The sequence below is a fragment of the Arvicanthis niloticus genome, chromosome 13 (assembly GCF_011762505.2).
Source record: "Arvicanthis niloticus isolate mArvNil1 chromosome 13, mArvNil1.pat.X, whole genome shotgun sequence".
NCBI classification, from domain to species: domain Eukaryota; kingdom Metazoa; phylum Chordata; class Mammalia; order Rodentia; family Muridae; genus Arvicanthis; species Arvicanthis niloticus.
The window spans coordinates 37,900,492-37,925,788 of record NC_047670.1 but is presented as its reverse complement, the minus strand read 5'-3'; the positions used below and the strand labels follow the sequence as shown (position 1 = coordinate 37,925,788).

The 25,297-nt window shown below is 38.0% G+C and overlaps 1 long non-coding RNA gene across 1 annotated transcript in view; it reads right to left on the bottom strand.

The window, feature by feature from the left end:
- LOC143434092 (uncharacterized) overlaps positions 1-25,279 on the bottom strand; it is a 92,366-nt gene extending 67,087 nt beyond the window's left edge. Inside the window, exon 1 of the long non-coding RNA XR_013103302.1 lies at positions 25,202-25,279. This is a non-coding gene — a long non-coding RNA (uncharacterized LOC143434092). The remainder of the gene's footprint in view (positions 1-25,201) is intronic.
- Positions 25,280-25,297: the final 18 nt, after the last annotated feature.

Genomic DNA, 25,297 nt, shown 5'->3' with positions numbered 1-25,297 from the left:
TAATTTATGAATTACTTCTTGTAGAACTGTGAAGTGCATTCTTGAAGAAAAGTCACAAAATTATTCTTAAGACCTGTATATAAAATGCATACCATTCACATCCAGTGTACATAAATCCTCTTGTAAAATTTAAATGATCTCTAGATCAAATCTCATACCAAAGGTAATGCAATTACTATGTAAATATCTATTGCATTACATTGTTGAAAACAATGCCAAGAAAAAGTATGTACATGTTCACATAGGTCTTTATAAGAAGAATTTTGATCGGAGGTGTTGATTGAATGCACAGAGGCATAGGCTACAGATACATAAGAGCTGATTTTGACTGGGACCCATTGTATCACTGTCATGCATACAGGAAGTTTATCCTTCTCCAATTTGATAATTGGGCAGGTCCAGTGCCTTATCGTTTCATATGCATTCAGAAACAGTAGAGCAAGCATCCTATCTCCTTCACTGTGCCCCACCTCCACTTCAACCCCTGCCCAGGACTGATTTTTCACTGATTAGCATCTGATTCACTCTACTCTTCCAGATAGCAATTTTTCCAATCTGCAAGTATTAGTGGATCTGGAGTTCTTGGCAATTTAACCAACACTGACTAGTTAGATGGAGGCATTTGCTGACTGTAAGCCTATAACCTCCTAACCATGGCCCTGATGCCTCAGCAACAGCAATAAAAGCAGAAACACACACAGTATGTGTTTCCATCCTATAGCATCAGACAACTGTTGAAAACTAGCAAATGTCAAAGTCCAGAAGGAGCCTTTTGGAAGCCTAGCAACATAAGGCTATCTAAGATCTGGGAAGTTCTGGTCAAGGGCTACAAAGTATGATCTTACTAGGACATCACAACAGCAGCTGTTCAGTTGGAATAAGAAACAAAAGCTGTGTCCCACAATGGTGATGTTCCAAAGACTGATTGTAAGACCAGGGTGATGTCTGGAAGTGATAAGCCCCAAGTATTTGTACCTTACTGGAAAGCCATGCAAATAAACAGACACTTCCTGGCAAGATACCTCGATTTGCAGCCATTCTCTATCCTGTGAGGGTGGCAATCTGGAGGAGAGATTTGCTCACACCCTACTCTTGTAGAGCCTAGAGGCAAGTTTTCTTCTAAGTTCATAACTGGAAGCAAGAGAGATGATGGGAAACACAGAGAAAATCAGAGCTCACCCTAAGTTACCTCCTAACAACTAGTCACCCTCACAGGCTTCTTTCCCAGCCAAGGTATTTTCTTTTCTCTTTTCCATTAGTTAATTTATTTTTTTTACTTTACATCCAGATTAAACACCCCCTCCCTCCTCTCTTTCCAGTCCCACCTTCACAAACACTTCCCACACTTCTCCAAAGAGAAGAGGAAGCACCTCAGGGTTACCAATCTACCCTGGAATATCAAGTCTCAGCAGGACTAAGTGCATCCTTTCCCACTGAGGCCAGACAAGGCAGGCCAACTAGAGGAAGAGGGTCAGAGTCAAACATAGTGCCCACTCTAATTGTTAGGAGACCAACATGAAAACCAAGCTGTACATATGCTACAAATACTTAAGGAGCTTAAGTCCAGCCCTTCATGCTCTTTGTTTGTTGATTCAGTCTCTGTGAGCTCCTATGGACCCAGGTGAGTTCAGTTTGTAGGTCTTTTTCTGGTGTCCTTTACTCGTACGTCTCCCTCAATCTTACCTTCAACTCTTCCAAAAGACTCCTGAGCTCTGCCTGATGTTTGTGGCTCTCAGTATCTGTTTCCACCTGCTGTTGCATGGATCCTTTCAGATGACAGTCATGTTAAGCTCTGGTCTACAAGCATAGCAGAGGATCATCAGACCTAGGCAGTTTCACCAGTGTCATTAACAACCCCAGAAGCATCAAAATTCATATGAGGTCAGTGTCCAGTAATACAGTCATCTGTGTGCCCACTATTGTTCTTGATGTTTTTATACTAATTTGTGAAACAGTATTTGAAGCTAATAGATTAAATAAAATGGCATCTGAAAGTTTCTATCACAGAGTTTGAATAAATTAGATCTGAGTAACTGTTAAGAGTCAAGTATATGCTAAGAACTTGACTAGATCATTGTAGGGACTCACTGAGTAGAGCATAGGTCTTGTCCTCAGTGGGCTCCTGGTCTGGTGAAGAAACACAAACCAACAAAATGTAGCAGGGTGATATGGCTTTTGAGGGGCCCTTCCCTGCCTTCTTTGTTTATGATGGAAGATTACTTAGAGGTTATAAAACAAAAAAAGAGGGATAAGGAAAGATTTGGATCTATACAGCACTTAGGAATTGAGATGCCAAACCTACTCCATCTTGGAACCTTATCTTAAAGAAATAAAAGCCTGAGAATGTGACCTGCAGCAGAACCCCGGCTGTACCAACATACCAGGAAGAACCCCACAGCTTGTCCTTGGCCATAGTTACTCCCTAGCTACTTCCTAGTGACAGTTAAACAAAGATTGCTCTGATTGTTTCTGATGTACTTTCAGACCTTTTCCTGATTGTCTTGCTTCAGAGCACTTTTCAAGTGTACACTATTTCTTCAATTAGATACTTGCCAGGCTAAACTTCATTCCCTTACTCACCATTTCCTATAAAGCCTTGTCCCACTAAAAGCTCAGGGTTGCACCCTTCTATTATGCTGTCAGAGATGGCGGTGTGGTATAAATAAAGACCCTTATGAGATTGCGTCAGAATCAGCTCCTTGGTGGTCTTTTGGGGTTCCTGGCACAATAGAATGTCCTATATAGTCATGGTTCTACATGTAGCACTTATCTTATAAACAATTTAAACAAAGTTCAAGGTCAAAAATGCTGGTTATCAGTGCCTTAAACAGTAACTTGTTTGAATGAAGGATGTAGGCAAAGAGAAGGCATCAGTAGGATACTTACTTGTTGTTGTATGTATGTAACTCACAATATATAATACAAACCAAGAAAGAACTAGTTGTGGTGTTTTCTATGAGAAAAGACAGAGGCTAGCATTTCAGAATATTCAGGCAGAAAGGAGGAAATTGGGGGCTGGTAGGTGGGACCATGTGGTCCTGCATAAACTTTCAACTGCTGAAGCAACCATGGAAGCTCAGAATCGCAATCATTTATAGATGAAGAATTGTGGGCTCAAAGCAACTAGTGACTCACTCAAGATTACACACTACAGGAAGAAATGGAAAGCCATATCTAGGGTTACTTGGGTCTGACGATTATGTTTCTCACTATATTTCTATTTGTTAATTTGACATTTATGAACTTAGTATCTATTTATTTATTTATATGTATTTTGTGGTATGTGTGTATCACATGTCACAGTACGGGTGTAGAGGTCAGAAGGTAACCTTATAGAGTCTGTGAGTGGGCATGGGTGAACAGGATGGATGTGGGGGATGAGACAGAAACCCTTCTTCCTAAGATAGACAGAAAAATGCGAACTTGGGAGTTAGTTGCTCTAACACCTTTAGTGTCACTTTGAGGAGTTCAGCAAGAGTCTGATGTAAACAGAAAAACTTCACAAGGTGAGAAGTATGGACAGGCCACCTTGTTGAAGTGCAGGTTTGAAGACAACTGCACAAATTTAAATCTCAGCAGATAGTTTGCCAGATGTGTAATGTTGAAAACAGGAAGTGTCAGGGGTAGAGACAAACGACATAGAACAGAACAGGCATTGAATTTACCTGCTCTGCTTCTTTAGAAGAAAGAGTCACGGGCCAATTACCATCAAAGATTTTGTTCTAGGAAGCATGTTTTAGCTTGTACAAAATTTGTATTTGGACAGAGAGGGAACATAGAACAAAGAACTGTGATGAACTTGATTAGTAATTAAGTGTTTTGCTAAGATTGGAGGAGAACAAGAGAAAGCAACATCAACAGTAAAGCTTGCAGCTTGTACTACAAGAGGGATGCAAACAAACCCATGTGTTGGGTCAGTTCTAAACCATCTTCTGTAGAGCACCATCCACACAGTTTTTATAGAAAATTGTGTTCGAAATCTGCTTCTGTTGAGAGGCACAGATGTGCTGATCCTTGGATAAAAGGGCTAGAATTCGCCACACAGCTCCTATCATCAGTTGCTGATGATGTTTTAAAGATATTAACACAATGGATTTTCTGTTTTTCTGGGCTAAATGCAATAATTATATCCTATTTTTCACTGAATCAGAAGCTTTGGTACACAGGGCTTGCAATGGCATACTGGACATCATGGTGGAATAGATAGAATGAGAGTTGACATATATCACAACAACCCCAGCACAGGCAACTGAATATCTTGGATTCTTTTTGTATACCCTGCCATTAGCCATGGTCAGGAAACAGCAAAGAATAACTTGTCAGCTATCTCCTTTTCTTAGGTTGGAGTTGGAGAAACCCAGTTTCTGAGAGACAAGGAGGTTTCTTCAAGTATGGTCTGAAACCAGGAGTGTCAGGATCAACATTACCTACAAAATTGTTTAAAATGTAACTGTGGGACCACACCCTCCAGATACTGAATCAGAGATGCTGGGTTGGAAACAGCATCTGTTTCAACAAGTTTGGTAACCACTGACCTAGAAAAAATGTGATCATCTGGCAGAAAACATGACCGAACAGTTATGCTGCATAATAACAAATATCCATGATGTAAAGAAAATGTCACTTTTTTTGAAAAGCTACAGTTAAGCAAGAGCTAAACTACATAGACAGCATGTGGTTTCAATGTGGATGAAAAATGATTTTGTTACAATTTTATCTTTCAACACTTTGATGGATTGACTAGTATCTTCCCAAAAGCAATATCCACCCAGACCTGTGAATATGACTATTTTTGGCAAAACGGGGTCTCTGTAGATATAATCAAGTTAAGGTATAAGTCATACTTCAATGCCAATGCCCTCATAAGTAGGGAGGTTTTTTTCTGTTTTGTTTTGTTTTTGACATAGAGAGATGAGGAAAAATGTCATGTGAAGATTAAAATAGAAATTTGGATAAAGCCTCTATGGCCTAAGGTAGCCAGCCGTTCTGGCAGCTGGACAAAACATGAAGCAGATAAGCTATCAGTTCTCTTAAAAGGCACTGACACTCAACATACCTTGACCTCACACGATGGCTTCTCCATCTTTGGGAGAACACATACTATCTTTTAAGCTTTGTTGCAACAACCATAGCAATGTAAGATGTTTCCCATTGTTCAGGGGTGGTGATTTAAATGCAATTGGCCTCCTTGGGCACTTGTATTTTGAATGCTTAGTCTGCATTTGTTGGGACTGTTTAGGAAGATTTCAAAAGTGTAACCTTCTTGGGAAGAGGTGTGTTACTAGGGTTGAGATTTGAAGTTTCTAAAGGCCATGCTGTTCCCAGGTAGCTTTCTCTCTTTCTTGTATGTGCACCAAATGTAAGTTCTCAGATATGGCCCCAGCACCATGCTTGTGTGCCTGATGCCATGTGGGTCTTGGACTTATCCTCTGAAACTATAAGCACACCTCCAGTGAAATGTTTTATTTTATAAGTTGGTCATGGTGTCTCTTCACAACAATAGACCAGTAACTAAGACAGTAGACAAACATTTCTCAATATTAACTAAGACAGTAGGCCAACATTTCAATATCAGGACACGTCCTCATTTCTCTCATTTCTCAGATTCTTGTTATATCTTTTCATGTCATCTCTTCCCTTTAGTCATCTTGCTTATGATTGTGTCCCAATCTTCAGATCTTTTCTCTAGTTTTAGGTAGTCACATTAAGGTAATCAAGCTTCCCTTGGATGAAAAATGTATTAGTTACTTCTATGTTCCTGCGATAAAACACCACAACCAAAAGAAACATTTGAAAGAAAACAGAGCCTACTTGTATTACTATTTCAGAGGTTAAGAGTACATTATTGCATTAGTAATTGATGGCATGCAGAGCAGGAAGCTAAGAGCTCACATCTTCCAGTGCTAGCATGAAATTGAGGAAGTATACTGGAAGTAGAGTGCCCGCTATGTAATTTCAAGGCCCACCCCCAGTTACATAATTCCTCCCCCCAAACCTTCCTAAACAATACTGCCAACTGCAAACTTAGTGTTCAGATACTCTTGTCCAGTTGTTTTCAACCTGTGGGTGATCACCTCTTTGGGGGTCAAATGACCCTTTTAAAGGGGTTGCCTAAGACCATTGGAAACCACAAATATTTACATTATGATTCTTAACAGTAGCAAAATACGACTTTGAAGTGGCAACAAAAATAATTTTCTAGTTGGGGGTCACCACAACCTGAGCAACTGTATTGATGGACTGCAGCACTAGGAAATTGAGAACCATAGCTCTAACATGTGGGGAACATTATCACTCAATATCACAGATGGTATAAAACAATCGAAAAGCCACAAGCTTCAAGATAGAGTCACAGAAAGAGTTCCTTTGTGGAAAGCAATTAAACCATTGATTTGGTCCCCAGTCTCTTCCTTCATTTGGTAGCAGCAGTTGTCTTTGGAACATGGTGAGAGTCAATGACTTCACATGTTTACACCCATAAGAGTGAGATCTGGACAGTATGGCTCTGAAAAGATACTGCTTATCATTAAAGAGAAAAAATGATAAACCAGAGCATGTCACTGTGTAACTATGGGTCAATTAAATAGATGGACTAAGCTTTCTCCAAAATCCTAAAGACTGAGACTATGAGAGGAAACAGTCTTTCCTTTCTATCATTTTATCATGTGATAACTACATTTAGTTGATTCCTAATGTAGTCATTTATTTAATAAATGAGCAGTCAAAAATATCCACAAGAGTGAGAAGGGGCATTGGGCTTCATGTCTACACTAGGTCTCCGTTAGTGTGCACATTATCATTGGCATGTTATGCCTGTACACATGAGGTGTGGAGGGAAGGCAGAGAGAGAGAGAGAGAGAGAGAGAGAGAGAGAGAGAGAGAGAGAGAGAGAGAGAGAGAGAGAGAGGCAGAGACACAGAGAGAGGGACAGATAGAGATACAGAAAGACAGAGACAGAAAGGGGGAGCCCTAGAACCTCACAGACCACGTATCCTGCCTCCACAGCATTCCAGCTCTACCACTAATGTGACTTGATCCTCACCCCATCAACTACTGTGAGCCAGACATAGTCAGATCATCTTTTCTCTCCAGATTTCCATGCAGTCCACCTCTATACGCTATTTGAGTAACATCATTCCCTCCTCTTCTCAAGTTTGAAACCCTTTTTTAGAATTTTATGCAATTAAGGAAAATCATGACAGAAATTCTCTATTATAACTTTCTATCTTCTATAAATTTCTTTACACTTTTTTGCTCTAATCCATACTACACACTCTATTTCCCCATGAAGGCCTTTTAACTTATATATTTTCTTTTCCTCCCTCTACTATTCTCCAGGTACAGTAAATGGGCCCTGTCTCATTTTTATAGTGCTCAGACTATTCTCCCTCCTTCCTCAATCAAAATCCATTTTGAGTTTATATCATTAATATATATCATCAACAATTCTTCCTAATTTTAAGCATCTATGAGTTTATAATTCATACCTCACTCTATTCTACTTTTTAGCTCTTGTATTACTCTTTTAATTATAATTACTATTCATATCATGACTTGATGATTTTTATCTTACTTAAGGTTTCTATTGTTGGGATAAAACTCCATTACCAAAAGCCAACTTGAGGAGAAAAAGCTTTATTTCATCTAATTATTCCCAGTTCACAACCCAAAACTAAGAGATTTCAGGGTAGGAACTTAAGGTTGGAACTTGAAGTTAGGATTTGAAGCAGAAGTCAGGAAAGAATTTTTCTTTAGTGCTGTCTCCCCATGGCTTGCTCAGCATACCTTCTTCTACCCTGTGCATTATAGATTCTAGAACACCTTGCCCATGAATTGCACTGTCCTCACACTGGACAAGGCCCTCCTCCTACATTAAACATTAATCAAAAAATGTTACCGTTTGTTTTGTTGGGTCACATTTTCTCAATTAATGTTACATCCTCCCACATGACTCTAGTTGTGTCACCTTGACTAAAAACTAATCAGTACACACTTTCAAGGTGGCCAATCCTTCTGATAGCCTGGTCTCCTAGTCCATTTGTGCTTCTCTCCTTTTCAGACCTTCAATGAAAACAGCTGTTTATCTGTTGCATGTAGACTACCTACTCTCTCACCACCATACTGTCCTTATATAGTACTTACTATTTTTATAAATTGATTTTTTAAAAATTGACTGCACAGCAATCTTAAATTTCCCTTTACTGTTCCCCATTTTGCTTGGGGTACAAAAAGGAGAAAGCAGAATACAAATTTCTGATATTTCCTGTACTGATTCCAAGTCTACATGTGTCTGTTCCATACATTCAACTTTTCGCCAGTTAATATCAATCAAAGGTTCATGTCTGTGGACAAGGCTGACCTCTGTATATTTGTGCCAGAGCCCAACCCTCTTACCTACTAAAGATGTTGCACCATCGAGCAATTCTTATCTCCAGCATAAATGTTTGTATTAGCAGATGGAGTGGGCGTGTGATCCTTCTCATCTCCAAAACCACTTGCCTTGATGTCAATCATCTTTCCAACTACCACCATCTTTTTGAGGTTCCTTGTTTAGAAGAACTTTTCCAAGGACATGCTTATTATTGTTGTTGTTTTCATCATATCTGCCCTCTTCTCTTTTTCTTCTTCTGGAACTCACTTCATTCTTCTTAAAAAGGTCTTGCCAATGTCTCCAAAGGATTACATGTTATAAATCTTGTTTCATGTCTTAATTGACTAGAGGGCATCCCTTCTGCATGGAAAGATGTTCTCATTTCTTCCAGGATACCATCCCTGTACTTTATCTCAATTACTTCTCAACTCTGAATACTAAATGTTGGCATGCTGTAGGATTTAGGACTAGAATTGATGACTTACAAATGTGCATGCCAAGTCTGTGTCTCCCTTGCAAATACCACAGGGTTATATACAGCATTAGTTTGGCATTTCCCCCTGAATGTTTATGATCCATTGTCATTGTCTTTTCCATCTTAACAAACAATTAATTCTCTTCTCTAATTGTCTAAAGTCTACAGATCTCTCCTTTACTATATTTAACATCTAATTCATTGGAAAATTCTCTTGGTTCTACAGGCAGAATATGTCCAGGATATATTGTTCTCCTAAACTTTATCCCTATCATTGACACTGTGTTTTTAACCATCACTATTTCTCACTGGGTTTCTTTATATATCCTGGATATACAGATCCTACTTTTGGCTTGCTTACAGTCTAAAACTCCTGTGTCAAGATATTTGTACTCCGTGATTCTTTTGCTTAGAGTATTCTTCCCTCAGATGTCTCTCATATTCTCTCGAGGTCCCTGTCTAAGTGTCACTAGCTGGTGATGCTTTCCATGTTTTATTTTATTTCGTATCCTCCATCCTAAGATAAGCCTTTATCTCTTACCTGCTGCTATGTCTTAAATGTGTTCCTAAAGTTAATGTGTTAGAAACCCAATCTCCAATGTACCAGTGTTGAGAAGTGAGACCTATGTGAAATTAGGTGACCATGAATGTACAGTTGAATGGCTTGATTTCATCATTCCAAAGAAATTTAATCATTCATAAGGTCTGGTTTATTATAAATATGATTTTACCCCCCTTTGCTCATTTACACTCTCTTGGGTCCTAATCTTCTGCCTTAGAGTGATGCAGTCAAAGATTCCTCTCCAGAAGATCCATTTTGTTCATGGACTTCAGAACTCTCATAGATAAACACACTCCTTTTTAGAAATTACCTATTCCGACTCTGTTATAGAAGCACACAGTGAAGTAGGATGTTATTTTTAATCATTTTTATAGACTACATCATTATCACATAACACTAGGCTGTTATTCCATCTGTAAGAAAATGCCATTAGGGCAGGGAAATTTGTCTGTTTGTGTTCTGAGTGCATTCTCACAGTGTGAAAAAGTGTACATGACATGCCATCTGCTGAGTTATCAGATGAATGAATCTACAGAGTATTTTTATACTCTATAGTGGGGAACACACACAGCAAGAGAGTGAAGATCTCATTCAAATACAAGATGCTGTTTTGCTCCCTCTACCACTCATTTGTCTATTGGTTCTGCTGGACTGCTCACAGACTTGCTCCAGCCGAGTGAGATGGCATGGTGTTCTACTATTGACTCTGTGATCCTTCTTGTCTCTCCAGTACACTATATCACACTCTATGCATCTAAGGTGAGAAGGGTCTTATGATTTTTCCCCACCAAAAATTCATTTTAGTACTTAATTTTAGATGCTTAACCTTCCAGATTCTGATTATTGTTCCACTGTGGGTCTTAACTTTTTCTTGTCTCTTCTTTTTCCTATGCTCCTTTCTCCTCTCACTTTTACTACCATCAACTCTTCCCTTCTTTTATCACAGAACTGAAGCATAGAAAACCATCTTTTTTGTTACAAGAATTTTGATGATACAAAGAAAACAAAACAATACTATGGAGCATGTCCACTCATGTCTCACCATGGTCAGCATGATACCTCTTGAATTTTCTGTCCTTTGACATGAATGTCTTAAGAAATTTATTTAGCAACTGAAGTTTCAGCAACATTTCACTATAGATATAATGATTATATATTATGCTGAGTATACATTGCATATGTAGTAATACAGGAGTCAAATCAATTCATGTACTCCTTTCTCCAATACCTGTTGTCTCTATCCCAAAAGTCTATTAAGGATAGAGAAGAAAGGTGATGTGGCTCTGTGGATTTAGTGAGCTTCTGACTCTTGTACTAGCTGTATCTGGAATCTTCTTTATATGTTGATGCTCCTAGGTCTCAGCTATTCAACTGTCAATATATATGTTTAAAGGAAAGATTTACCACTGTTGACTCATCTAGAAACCCTGATCCCTGAATTGCTTTTTTCCTTACTCTTCCACCTCTCAAAAATATAATGTATTATCATTGTCTTCTGTTATGAAGATAGCCAGTCTGATGACAAGGAGGTGAGGGTTTTTAGTTTTAGAAGACAATTTTTAAAAATAATATACTGAGACAATGATGTGAGAGTGCATGCTTTTGATGTGCTGAAATGGACACAGAGAGAAAACAAAATTCACTAAAAGGAGGCTGAATGACTTCAATCAAAGTGGAACTGGTCATTTGTTTACAAAGCTGATTATAGATTAGTGAGAATACTGGCTCTGATAACGGGCAGCTCAGACATAGCTTCTAAAGCTATCAGAATGCTGGGGAAATATTTAGGAATCAAACCTGGAGGCATCATTGGCATCATAGGCCTACTTGTGTTCTCTCTTACCCATTGGTGTTGAATGTTTTCTTAGAAGGATAGAGTCTAATCTGATTTAGAGAATTTAAGAATCAGAACCTGGCTGTCTGCATCCCTGGAGAAAGCTTAGTCTGTAAGCATGTTTTTCTCAACCCCAAGGAGAATGAATATAGACAACCCCAAGGTGCTAGAATTCACTATATAGCAAATTACAGCAGAGGCATAAATATGGCTAAGTTAGTCTTTTACCCACTGCTACCTACCTAGATCATAAATGAATGTGTTGTGTTGTATAGACTGGCTCTAGAGATCAAGGAGATCTAGCAGAAGCTTACGTCAAGTTGTATCCTCTGAAAAATGAAGAACTAAGGATTGGAAGTCACAGCAGCACATCAGATTGTGGACAAGGATGTTGAGGTCTGAATAAAATGTCTGCATGTCAAGAAAGTCTTTAATAAACCATAGTATGGAAGCTAGATACTCCTTGACTTTAAAATGCTATAGATCCCTTTTTTTCTCAGTCCCAGAGAGCCTTCTGGACACCAGCGTATAGGAGAAAAATGATGGAAACCAAAGTTTACATGAAAGAGATGTTCTAGCCCACAGCCTTATCCAGGAGCCTGCAGAATCTTCAAACTTCAATGTTGGAGGGAGGCAATGTATGTTTGTACCTGATTCAGATTCACAGTGTTTAGCCCTAAAAAATGTCTCAGTAGAGGACCTTGAGATGATGAATACATATGCTAAATGACAGAATTGTTTACTGCCACATGCTATAAAGATAAGACCAAACTTATAAAGGAAATGATAGAAGGACAAAGGCAGACACATAGCTGTGTTTTGTTTTGCTTTTTGTTTGTTTCATTTTTTGGTCTCCAAAACCAAACATACTATTATAGACATGAATGTCATATTCCCAGTCATTTACTGTGAATGAGAAACCAAGTTCAATCCAATGCAGTAATAAGGAAGTGCAATTTCAAAGAGAAAAAGCAGAGACAAGATAGGCTTGGCTGTATTAACCAAAGCAGAATGCCTAGGTCACTATAGCTGCAGTTACATTGACATCCACACTAGTGAGGCAGGTTTCACAGTACAAAAATGGCTTTGGGTTGCAGTAATGGGAGGAACACTGACACTGTGTATTCATACAATAAGCTGTCCTTATATTGCAATCATCTGAGGAAGACTTGAATAATTGGTATAGAAAACAATAAAACAATCTAGATTTCAACAGGTGATATGGGTTATAAAATGATTGTCACATAAGAGAGTTTTTAAATTTTAATTTGCTTCAGATCACATGAAAAATAACTGGAGGAGGTGGATTTTGATGAGTAAAGAGAAAAACTGTAGGAAGCTGCTTTAAAGAGAGCTAAGCTCCTATCCATGGACCTATCTTGTTTCTGGATGCTGACGGCTAGGGAACCTGGAAAAGTTGCCTTTGGGTTGGAGTTAATTTATTGTTTGAACCACATACGTACTTCATTGTTGAAAGCTTACCTACCAGCCTTTTGGGTCATGGTGAGAACTTTCAGGATATGGTAGGCATAATGGAAGTAAGTTATGCTATGCAAGTAACATATTTAAGTAAGTTATGGGGGTGTTCCCTTGGAAAGTATATCAGCATCTCAGTCTCTCAGCCCCTATTTTCCCCCACTCCTCTCTCTTCTACTCTATTATGATGGAAGAAAAATCTTCATGCTTTCTGCCATGATATATTCCCATCCAGAGGCCCAAAGTACCAGAGCATGCTGAACATGGCCCCACACCTCTGAAACTGTGAGCCACAACAAACATTTCCTCCTTGGATGGTATTTTTATAAAAAGGATTTTGTCACAGTGATGGAAATATGACTAACACTATTTGGAGGGCTCTTAGAGGTGACAGTAATTGTATTCTCCCTCCAATCCATTGGCTCAGGAAAACAAAAGCAGAGAGTACCTGCAGATCTTCTTTGAAAGGCACGTGTCGGGATGCAACAAAAAGCATCCACAATGGGTCGATTGACATTCTGTATCCTTCCCAGGTGCATGTGTCATTTTATAGTTCCTACATCAAGACACAGGACACTGCCTCCCTCCAAAGTTCAAGGTGGACATATAACTTCCTTTAGCCAATGTATCATCATACATATAACAGTAGGGCTTAGACTTTACATGACAATTTTTTCTTCTTTCTTGGAATCATATCACTGCTGCAACAATAAGCCTGTACTAGCTATCAACAGAATGAGTCCAAGTGAAGCTGGGTCCAGTTGATTCACACAAGGACATCATAGGACAGCCAGTTGTCATATGGCCCTAAAACATGTGAGTGAGTACAGATAAGATTAGCAGTGCTGTCTAGCCAAACTGGGATTCCCTATGTATGCATTAATAAGCTCAGCTGAGACCAGCAAAACTACTCAAGTGCTCTGCGAGCATGTGAGAAATAGTGGCCCACTGTTTGAAACATTGAGTTTTGGTGTGTTTGTTATCCAGTTGTTGCTCCCCACTGGAGCCAGGGAAGTTGCCTCTTAGAGTGATGTGAGGACCAGTTAGCCTACTTACCCCTTTTTAGCTTGAATTACTTGATTCATAAAATCTGTGTGTACTGTTGTGATTTCATGATAACTGTGGGACACTAGAGATCTTTTATTTGTAATATTTTGACAACATACATGGGACCTATTATATGTCTAGGGATAAGTCAATGCAATTATTTAAATGAAGTAGTTTACACAGAACAGAGCACATAATTAGCATTTAACAAATTTTGTCCATTTTTCCTCTCTTTATGTGTGAGATGGAAGAAAAGAACCTAAGGGGACATAAAGACACTGCATGAGAATAAATTCCACATGACATGCTTTCTTTCACACATCAAACGATGAAATAGTTATTTTCTTTATCTTTCTTGAGTGATGTGTTTATTTTGAGAGAAATCACTTCCTTTACACTTCTGTGTACTGGGCATGCGTCCAAACCAACACAAAGAACTTCAGATGACGGCACCCTCTCACCTACTTCTTCAGGGCAGCCATGTGTTGCATTGCTTTATTGGGCTCTCTTGTGAAGGCTCTTTTTCTGCCTGGATGGATGGTAAGTGTTGACATTTACTTATGTTCAAGGAGATAATACACTTTTATGACCTTGAGTCCTTCCCAAGCAGAGGAAGAACAGAACCAAAGAATTTCATTTTATATGATTGTATTACTTCAAAGGCAAAAGTGAACAGTCACACTTTCAATGGCTTGAAAAATACTTTCTATAGAGAACTCTGTTTTGTCTCTCTATATTTCAGAATCTCAAGCAAGGGTTTAAAATCCCCCTTTCTTCACAGGTAGTTTGTTTCCAAACTAAACATGACTAAAAAGTGTTCTGCACAATTTGACTTAACAAAAAAAAAAAAAAAAAAAAAAAAAAAAAAAAAAAAAAAAAAAAAAAAAAAACCTTGCAGGTTACATGTGGATTCTTCAATATAGTCATCTTATTTCTGAATCTCCTTCAAAATTATTGTTACATTTTAAATGAAGTACTTCTAAAGACAGTGCAGCTTATTTCCCTTCTTTAGTTCCTTCCTTCCTTCCTTCCTTCGTTCTTTCCTTCCTTCCTTCCTTCCTTCCTTCCTTCCTTCCTTTTTTCCTTTCCTTTTCCGCTTCCCTTTTTTTTCCCTTCCCTTCTGTCTGTTTCTGGCTTATGAATTAAAATTTTAAGCCTTTCCAGTATACAAGATAAACACCTAGAGAACTGTCACAGAGGATGGAAGGAAATAGATACAGACTATATTTTTAAGTCAAATTATTGATTCAAATAACTGGAACCCAATTCTGCTAATAACTGTAGTTCTTGGCATGTACACCTCAGAATTATTAAATTTGGGATGTGTGTGAAGGAGTTGAGATATGTATCCACCAGCATTTATAAACCAGGTTAAATATGCTAACTGAGAAGAGTTAATTCCAACACTAGGGGCAGGCAAGAATTGTTAACCTGCATCATATGAGTAAACACATCACAACTTTCTGGGAAAGGACTATGGTGCTAGAGGTTAGGATTGCATCACATGTATAAAAACAGCTCAGGGGTATGTGCAGGGCTCCAAAAATAAAAAGTGTTCTGCACAATATGAGAATCTATTATTTACTGAAAAAGACCATTCACCGGTTTGCCCTTCTGGAATCCCTCTGCTTTTAATTAATCTTTTCAGGGAGGTAGGGAGAGGATTATTTTTTCTTTGTATCTACATATATAGTTTGGAAGACACTGGTTTTAATTGTGTGTAGCTTGGAATAAACACACTACACCATCCTGGTCAATACTACAAAACATCTTGTAGTGACTGGCTAGGAGGTGAGTGTATAATCAAAGTCAGTTTTTATTTAGTTGCATTCCTGGTATTTTTTTTTTAAAGCAATTAGGAAAGAACAAATATTCCCTCTGTTGAGATTGCTAAACTGATTTTTGTCAGTCCAGGCAGTCTTGTTAGTGGCTTGCCATCTCTTTCAGACCCTCAGGTTGAAGACAGGAGAAAAAAAAAATTCCACCCAATTTGAGGTTCTGCCTCTAGCTTTCCTTGGACTTTCAACTTTGATGAGCTTGCACTGTGCAGGACACTGAGTTTAGGTCTCCATCTAACTGTTTTGCAATATCCTGTAATCTAATCTAAGCCTATTCAATACGGATATGTAGATCAAACTATCTCCTTCCAAATGCCATCCCATTAGTGGTATAGAGAGTTGTGTAATTTATGCTACATAGATTAGTGTGGTGAATGAAAATGAGCAAACAACGTAATCTCTCCAAAAAGACATACACAGGCCTAAAAGGTGTATTGAAAAGAATTACATCGTGATCAAGGAAATTAAAATAACAACCATGATGAACTTTTTCTGGTAACAAACTACAACACTGGTGATAGTAGTGCAAAATAGTACAACACAGTGAGAGGCAGAGTGGGCACTACTCAGAAAATTGAAAATAAGGCCACAGGATCCAACACAGGATCTCATGTCCATTCAAAAGAACCGAAATCAGGAATCCAGAAGAAATATTAGCATTGCATTATTATCTTCATATGATTCTCCCAAGCCAAGCTGTAGATGTCTGTTGACGTATGAATCCATAAAGAACATGAACAGCACATGCATAGTCATTAAAACATGTATACATGCATGCACACATGCATCCAATGGTCTACAATGCAGCTATAAAGTTCAAGAAATTCTATAATATGTGATAGCAGAGAGAAACCTTAAGGTCATTTCACTAAGAAAAATAATCGAACTAGAGAGTGACAATAATTATATTAGTTTGTTTATGGAGGTATCTAAATATTCAAAACCATAGGATTAATCAAACATAGTGATGGTAGATTTTAGTTTTCCAGGGCCTGAGTTGCAGAAGAAAAAAGAACAACTAATAATTGAGTTCACAATTATTTCTTCAAAATTACTGTGAGGATGTTGAGCTCCAAGTTCAGTGAGAGACCCTCAAGAGAATAAGGTGGTCAGTAGTGGAAGAGAACTCTAATATATTCCTCAGGCTCCCACATGTACATACATGCATGGCTTAGCACACATTCATACACATGTGCATACACATATATACCTGACACATATAAAATTAAATAAAATAATCTTTATAAAGTGACAATAAAATTATCCAAAGTAAACATTCATAATAAAGTGAAAGTAAAAAATTAAATGAAGCCTATTGGATATTTTTGAATTAGAAGAGACTGGCATTTGAAACTTTATAAAATATTTATTTGCTGTGTGGGCAACAGTAAGATACTTAAACATTGTAAGCCTTAGAGTGCAGAGAAAGGGGAACCTACTTAGCATGGCTCTTTAGAGATACATGGTTATGACTACAGAATATTCAATTAAAATGAACTTGGTTATATCTGAAGAAAAATTTTAGAACTGAGGGAAAGAGAGTGGTCTTGGTACATTGTTGATGGCTGACTAGTCCATATTTTATAAACCATGATGAGTCTTTGCATTTGTATACATTAAAGAAGTCATCATTATAATCATGGAGCTAAAATTTTGTATAACCTCTCCCTAAATTCCTGGTAGAATCTGACTGTTTGTTTTGGTCATAAAATTTTGTAGACTTTAATTATTTGTATTGGTCATAAGACCTCTCAGCGTGAGTGTGGGGACATAAGAAGGTCTGCGACAAATGAAAATGGAAAGGGTGGGGCATAGGGAAGAAGGGAAATAGTGTATTTATATATTAATTAAATTTTCTTTACACATTTATATATTATTCTAATGTAATTATACTTTAATTAAAATATATATTTAAAAATTCTCAAACTATGATGTATTCTCTAAAATTATTGTAATACACTATACATGTTCAGAGCTGTAGGTATTATGTTATCCAGTATACCTCTAGAGCTTGTTGCCATTCATAATGGAAATTGAATATCCCTTAGACAATATATGCTCACTCTAGAAGTATTTTCAAGCCCAGTCTGAGAGGTCCATAAAAGGAAATCACACACACACACACACACACACACACACACACACACACACCAAACAAACAAACAAACAAACAAACAAAAAACCTCAAATCCTTTCTTTGTGATTTTCTTTCTACAGGAAACACATTTGTCTCAAAACCCCTTTTATTTTAATATAATACCTCTGTGATTATAAAAGTAAGGTAAGGAACTTGAAATGATCATTACTAGAATAAGAAGAGATGTATGTTGGCTTAATGTTTATAACATGACTTGAATCTGGTCAGGCTGCTATTATCTGAGCATCATTCAATTGGAATGCGTACTTAACTTAAATCTTTCCTACCCTCTATGTCAGTGCCTTACTCCACTGAAAAAGTGATCTTCATTTGTCTTAAAGTATAAATTGCTACTAAAGCTCCAATCTCATTAAAAGGGATAATGGGATTTATAGGGATGCTGAGACACTAGGGCTCTGCTTTCCTGGCTCTGGGATGAACCTGAAAAGCTTGCCTGATACTAAAATGGAGTTTATGCAGAACAGAGGCTTAGGAAAGCTACAAATCCAGACCAAGTTACAGTGAGCATATGAAAGAGTGAAGCAAAAGATCTGACTGATCATCTCAAGGCAGATTAGGTTTCTAATCACATGACCTGTATATTATGGGTCAGAGAGAGCCCATAAAAAAAAAACTTACATCCTTTTAATACCTATGTGTCTTATCATTAACTATGCAAAATGGATTCTTGCAAATTTGTATTTATTTAGTAATTTAGACTCAAGTGTATATTCTCTGATTTGTGGTTGGGTTTCAAAAAAAAAAAAAAACACTTAGCAATAGAGATTTGCATGCAGGAAATCCATTTAACAGTCACCTCATAAATGGCTTAACAATGGCTGTATGGGAAACAAGATTAGGCAGAGAAGAAGTTGAATTATCTGCCATGTAGGTATAGTTGAGGCTTACTTCATCTCATGGGGATTTCTAGAAAAGAAATTGCCTAAAGAAGTTTCCTGATTTTAAGCACAGACCCCATTTTTTTTTTTTTTTTTTTTTTTTTGTATTTGTATATTGACTCATGCTCAGTTCACAGACCTGAGGATGAGGCTACAATTTTGGGTGCATAGCTGCCTTCTTAATAGGTGAAAGCTAATCAGCAGCCAATGCTCCCGGCAGCTTAGAAAATTAGTGCTCTGATTGTGGAAGAGGATGTGTTGTTTATTATAGTATCTACAGATCGAGGAAATTGGAAAATGCATTTGGTGCTTGGTAGATTTAACTACAAAAAGAAATCTGAAAACGAGACAAGTTGGTCCCATGACCGAAAGTTAAGCAAATAGCATAATGATAAGAAATGAAGTTTGGAGTCAGAGGAACAGGAGATTCTACTTTGAATATCCCAGTTTCAACAAGATATTGGAATTGTTTCTCCATATACTAGTTTCATAGAGCATCACCTGTTATACTTACAAGGTTATGATGTTGATAATAGGTACTGTTTTGAGTATGGTGAGAAAAGACACTTTATTTTGCCAACAAAGGACTGGATATATTGAAAACATTTATCCCCTAGCATGTGCGTACCACTTCAAAGGCACTGAACCTGAACACATTGTAAATGTTATTGCTGATGGACTAGAGCAGAATATACCACATTGTTTGAAGAGTTCAGAACTGGTAGAACTCGGAGGTCTATACACACAAAAAATGGGAGACAAATACTGAGACAGAAGCACAGGAACAGTTAGAGAAACCAGGGAAAACGCCCTAGAAGAGAAAGAATATGATGTGTGCTCTGAAGCACAAATAGAAGTGAGGAAGGTAAAATGACATTCATGAGGAGAAATGATGGAGGGAACGCTCATCTTCAAAAAAGTATGGGCAAAGCATAGGATATTTGGATATACTGGAAAGGAAAGGTGTTCTAATTATTTGTCCATTTCTTTGAAGAGGCATCATCACCAAGAAAAACTATAAAAGAAAGCATTTAATTGGGGTCTTTGTTACAATTACAGAGAGTGAGTCCATAACCATCATGGTGGGGAGTATGGCAAGTAGGCAGGCATGGTATTGGAGCAGTAACTGAATATGTATATCTTACCTGTAAGATGTAAGAACACAGACTGTGAAACTTCAGAACTCCATAGCAAGTGACACATTTCCTCCACCAAAGTCACATGTAATCCTTACCAAAATATTTCCACCAACTAGAGACCAAGCAGAGCATTCAAATATATGATCCTATATGGGCCATGCTCATTCAAATCACTAGACAGCTTCTTATCACTATGCTTGGAATTGAAGTTCCTAATCCATACCATGGCTTTTGCCACTTGTTTCAATTTTATCCAGAAACACTGAAATGAAAAGATGGTTAAAAAGTGTTTACAGTGTATTTAAATGGAATCTACCTGGGGTAGAGAACTACCTGGCCATTGGCCTACTTGCCCCACCTTGTTAACAGCTCTGGACTTCAAGTTTGATGGTCTAGCTAATTAGAGCAATTTTCTGAAGTAGCCCATGTTTCAGATAGTTGGAAAAGTTTCCCATTCACAGTATGCCATCAAATGTGACTAAGCTTCTAGTCTTCCACCACCTTTGCCAACACAAGACAGATCTCAGTACAGTTAGCAGGGACACTCATGGAAAGTGAGGTCATTTTACCTAAACAGACTGTTCTCCATGGTCACATCCAACACTCCTCAAACTCTGGTATGTAGAATAGGAAGCAATGAGACTCCCTCCCTCTCATGACATGTGGCTTCTGAAAGCTTTGCTTTTGATCTGCATGAAAGAGTACTTTATACTCTAAACTTGGTAGAAGTAAAAAAAAATTAGATGACTATGTTTAAATTTGTGTTTAGCTCAAGGAGGATTACAGATTGATCAGTGGAAATAAAATGCTGCACAAGATTTTAGAATTCACAGCACTCATAAAAAAGTAAAATTATAACTTCATATGGTTCTTGGCTGTAAGATTCAGTGAAAACAGAATTTGCTTGCACTTACCCAATTGGGGTCAATTTCCATGTTTCCTAAGAACCAATAATGATAACAAACATCACCACTACCATCACCATATAGACATATAGAGGACTTAATGCTTTTAAATTTCTACTTCTTGATTAATCCATACTATGCATATATATATATATATATATATATATATATATATATATATATGCATAACATGTTTTATTATTTACAAATTATAAGTCTTCATTTACTCAATCATGTAATCAAAATAAATAAAATAGCATTAAGCTGAGTACTATGTAGAGCAAACAAGATGTTGGTAAAACAGTCTGTATAAGTTAGACTTTTCCTTAAATGTTGCATATAATCTATATGGAACAAAGACATCCAGTTAAGCATATAAATGTGGATTCGTTTCTCTATAAGTCTTCAGTCATCATTACTGTTGTAAACAAGCTATCATTGTTAAACTTAAGTCACTATCAGCAAGGAACTAATAAACCCAGTACAGCTTCTAAGTATAATGGGAATTTGAATATCTTTCTGGGGGTTCCATAAGATCTCCACAGCTACTTTTGCCCCACACTAAATGAACTTGAAAGTGGCCCATGTGGAGTGTGCCATTTTCCCTTCATACTAACTATGTCTGCTTCCTGTATGATGGGTTCTTATATAAGTTTGAGTGACACTGTTTAATGTTCATGAATTGCACTGTGATTAGTTGAAGAACATGACCTATAGAAAGACACCATCCCAGCCCCGAAGGCCTCTGTGTTCTCAAAGACATCAAAAGCCAGGCACGCCTACTACTCTAAACATCTGCCAAATCATGTATGCTGTAAAAACTCTAACAAATGTGAAACCAACCAAATATTGAAGATGTGACTATGGCCCAAAGATTCATGAATTTCCAGATGTTCCCTGTCAAGGAACAGAGTGCATAAATACCATGAGCATTCTCCTATAAATACATTCTAATTATTTATCATCGGCCTCCAATACTCATATTTAAAAAAGGAAGCATTACAATGTGTGACAATGTTTCCTATCTTTCCACATAAGCCATGGAAACTTGGACAGTGCCTTATTTATTGTCATCTCCCCCAACTTTTGGGTGACATGGAAAAAGGTATTTATTGGGAACTTATTTGGTGTTAGAATTGATAACAGATTCATTGCAATGATAATTTCTTTCTTTTTTCTTTTTCACCATTTTTTTTTTATTAAACATTTTATCCATTCTTCTATTGAGGGTCATCTAGGTGGTTTTTAGTTTCTGGATATTATGAAAAACAGCCAAAATGAACCTGGTTGAGCCATTGTCCTTGTGGTATGGAAGAATATTTTTAGGTATATGACCAACCAAGAGTGACATAACTGGTATAGTTTTGAATGTAGTGATATAGTTTTGAAGTAGATTAATTCCCAATTTCCCGAGGAACCACCATACTCATCTTCATACAGTTGTTTTAAGGTCTTTTTCCTGTGTTTCAGCTATGTTGAAATATTCAGAGCCTACTGTGACAGGATAGCTGGGCTCCAGTGGATACATGTTCTGGTTGTTATTAATTGTGTTTGTCTTTGTTGGGTGGGAATTTTCTTTCTGATTTCTGCTTTCTCTCTGCATTTTAAGAGAGTATGGTGTCTGTATGTTGCCTGTTTTCATGCTCAGCTCAGCTAGTGTATTCACAGGGAATGCCTGATGATGTTGGAGGCTGGAAAACAGGTACTAGTTGGGGGAGTGGGTTCAGGAGGGGATGGTCTGTAGAATATACAGGAGGTGTAGGCAGGAGGTAAAGAAGGTTGTACTTGGTGTTATGTTGAAGTGCTAAAGATGAGACCAAAGAATTGGATCTGAAAGAAGAGAGAGAGAGAGAGAGAGAGAGAGAGAGAGAGAGAGAGAGAGAGAGAGAGAGAGAGAGAGAGAGAGAGAGAGACAGAGACAGAGACAGACAGAGAGGAGAGGATCTAGGGGCATCCTACTTGGTTTTCTCTGCCATGCATTCTTTCATTGTTCAAGCCATTTCTCACTTTCCCCTTCTCTTCTTCTGAGACTAGAACTTGTCTTTCATGGCCTAGGTTAAAAATTCTGTGCTTGCAGGGCAGTGGCGGTGCACGCCTTTAATCCCAGCACTTGGGAGGCAGAGGCAGGTGGATTTCTGAGTTCGAGGCCAGCCTGGTCTACAGAGTGAGTTCCAGGATAGCCAGGACTACACAGAGAAACCCTGTCTTGAAAAAAAAAAACCAAAAAAAAAAAAAAATTCTGTGCTTTATGGAAACTCCCAAGTCACAGAAACCTCTGTCAAATTAAAACAAAAGAACGCATTTATATTACACCCCTCTAGCTTATGTATTTGGGTTTTGTGACAGACATATGAACTCTGAGTTGCCAAGGGTCTTGGTGGGGGACCTTGCCCTCTTCAGTCATCTCCATTTGTTCCTCTATAACATAAAGGTTTGCCCTCAAGAGACTACTCATGCATCTCTGTACGAAAAAAAATTATATCAACCCCTCTCCACAAAGCCCCTCTCCCCCTTTTCTTCTTAACCTGACTGCCAACATTTTCTACTGACTGCTTCAATTGTCTCTTAAATCGTCACTTTATGTGAGCACTCAGTACTCTTTTCCTCATCGTTCCAAATGCTGAGAATACAAGACCGAGTAACCACACCAGCCTCCTTTTAAATGGCTGTATAGTTTTTCAATCCTTTACTTCTCAGATTAGAAGCCTCCTTTTGAGACCTACAGGACCTTCTAAGATGAGACACCTACTCCTTATATTTTTTTGTCTTGTGGTATTGCATTCTTTTTTTTAATTACTATTCTCTGATGTTCACTGAACATCCATAATGGTTGGTCACATCTGTGAAATGTGTTGCCCAATGGGTATCTTTGTTCTCCACTAGATACGGGCTCCATGATGATAAGGAAAAAGACAGACTTGTAATCTTACTGGTCTGGATCATTGGGTCCTTGTTACTATAACACTGGGCTTTTAGTTGGTTATTAGAACAGTGAATCATTAAGGCCAAACACACAGGAAACATGAGAAAATGGGGTTCAGTGAAAAATTCAAGAGGACATAGATACCTTTGTATTGGGGTGGGGGGGACTCAGGACATACTTGATCAAAGGTCCTCATTTCACATGAGAGAGAGAGTCAATATCTAGGATTTGTGAGGAAGTCTCCTAATGTTCCACAGTGAACACCTGCCATTTACAATTCAATGTTCACTATATGGTTCTATTGTCAAAAGCTTCTAGAAACTGTGGTATAACTATGGGCTTTTACTGAAATGACATGCCAGGAAAACCAAATGCATCAACCTTTCACTGAGAAATGAAAGCAAAGCTTAAGAAAATGCCATCTGACTAATTTCTAACCAGCATATGTATTCTTTCTTCATCCCTGTGACCAAGGTGTCAGTATTCTACAAGTATGGTAACAACTGCCAAGGCCATGGCAGCTGCCTACATTGTGTTCCTGAAAAGAGATTTGGGGTGCACAATAGGGAAACTTAGGCTTGTGCTTATTTCTTTGCAAGCCCCCTAAACAAGCTCCTCATTATTCTATGGGACGAAGGTTCCGTTACCAGTACCTGTAGCTGTTTATGCATTTGCTGCTTTGTTCACATTTGTCTTCTTGGCTTTCATCATTTTTTTTGTTTGTTTCAAAAACAAAATGGTATCAAACATCTATTTATCAATTAATCACCTAAACTAGCGAATAGCAGATACAGCTTTTATTCTGAGATTTACATGAACGGTCCTACACAGTTACTCAATGAGCCTGGAGCTAAGCATGGTACTGAGTACTGTGTAGAGAAATAGTCTATGCTGAAGACAATGATATTCTAGAGACTGTAGTGTTCCCACCATCTGAGCATCCTTATAGCTAGAGTCCTGGCTTGCCTCCAGGAGTGTGTGGTTGATTCTCAGTGCCCATAAGGCTTTGATAGTGTCTGTTTTCTTCCTTAGTCACCTAGAGAAGACTATACCTGCTTTTACATTTGGCTCTATCAGTGCCTAGAGTAATTTGGCTGCCCTCCCAAAGAGCAGGCTAAACACAGCTGTTCTCCATCATGCAACAATATACACAGAATCAGAGCAGGGTGGAATTTGGGCTTCTGGAAGAAGAATGGTTACAGTTATAGGTGAATGCATGAAATTTTTTTTCTTCTATAAGTTGGCAGGTTGTATGAAGGCCCTGACTCAGCATTAGTAGTTCCTAAAGTTCTCACTTGTCCACCTTTGTCTCTGATGATTGATTTCACTGTTGGATCATTTTCAGTACTTGAATGTGGGATCTTTGGAGTGCCTAATTTCTTACAAGCTCCACTGCAGGGTGAAAGGGCTAGAACATGCACTGGCTGGTAGACAGCCTAGTGATTCAGGGGCTTAAGTATTTAACTAATACTAAAGAGAAAGAATGTGGCCCAGATTTGCAGTTAAGACTGAAGGAAGAGTCACTCAGGCCTGAATTATGCAAGGTTCTATTTCCTTTTTGGACTTCATCAGAACTTCAGTAGAAGAAAGCTTACCTTTTACCTTTGAGGAATTTCTTCAAAGCATTCTTTCTGTCGGTGCCTGTGTTCATGGACAAAGAGACCAGTTTCAACATTCAGAAAAAATGCCTC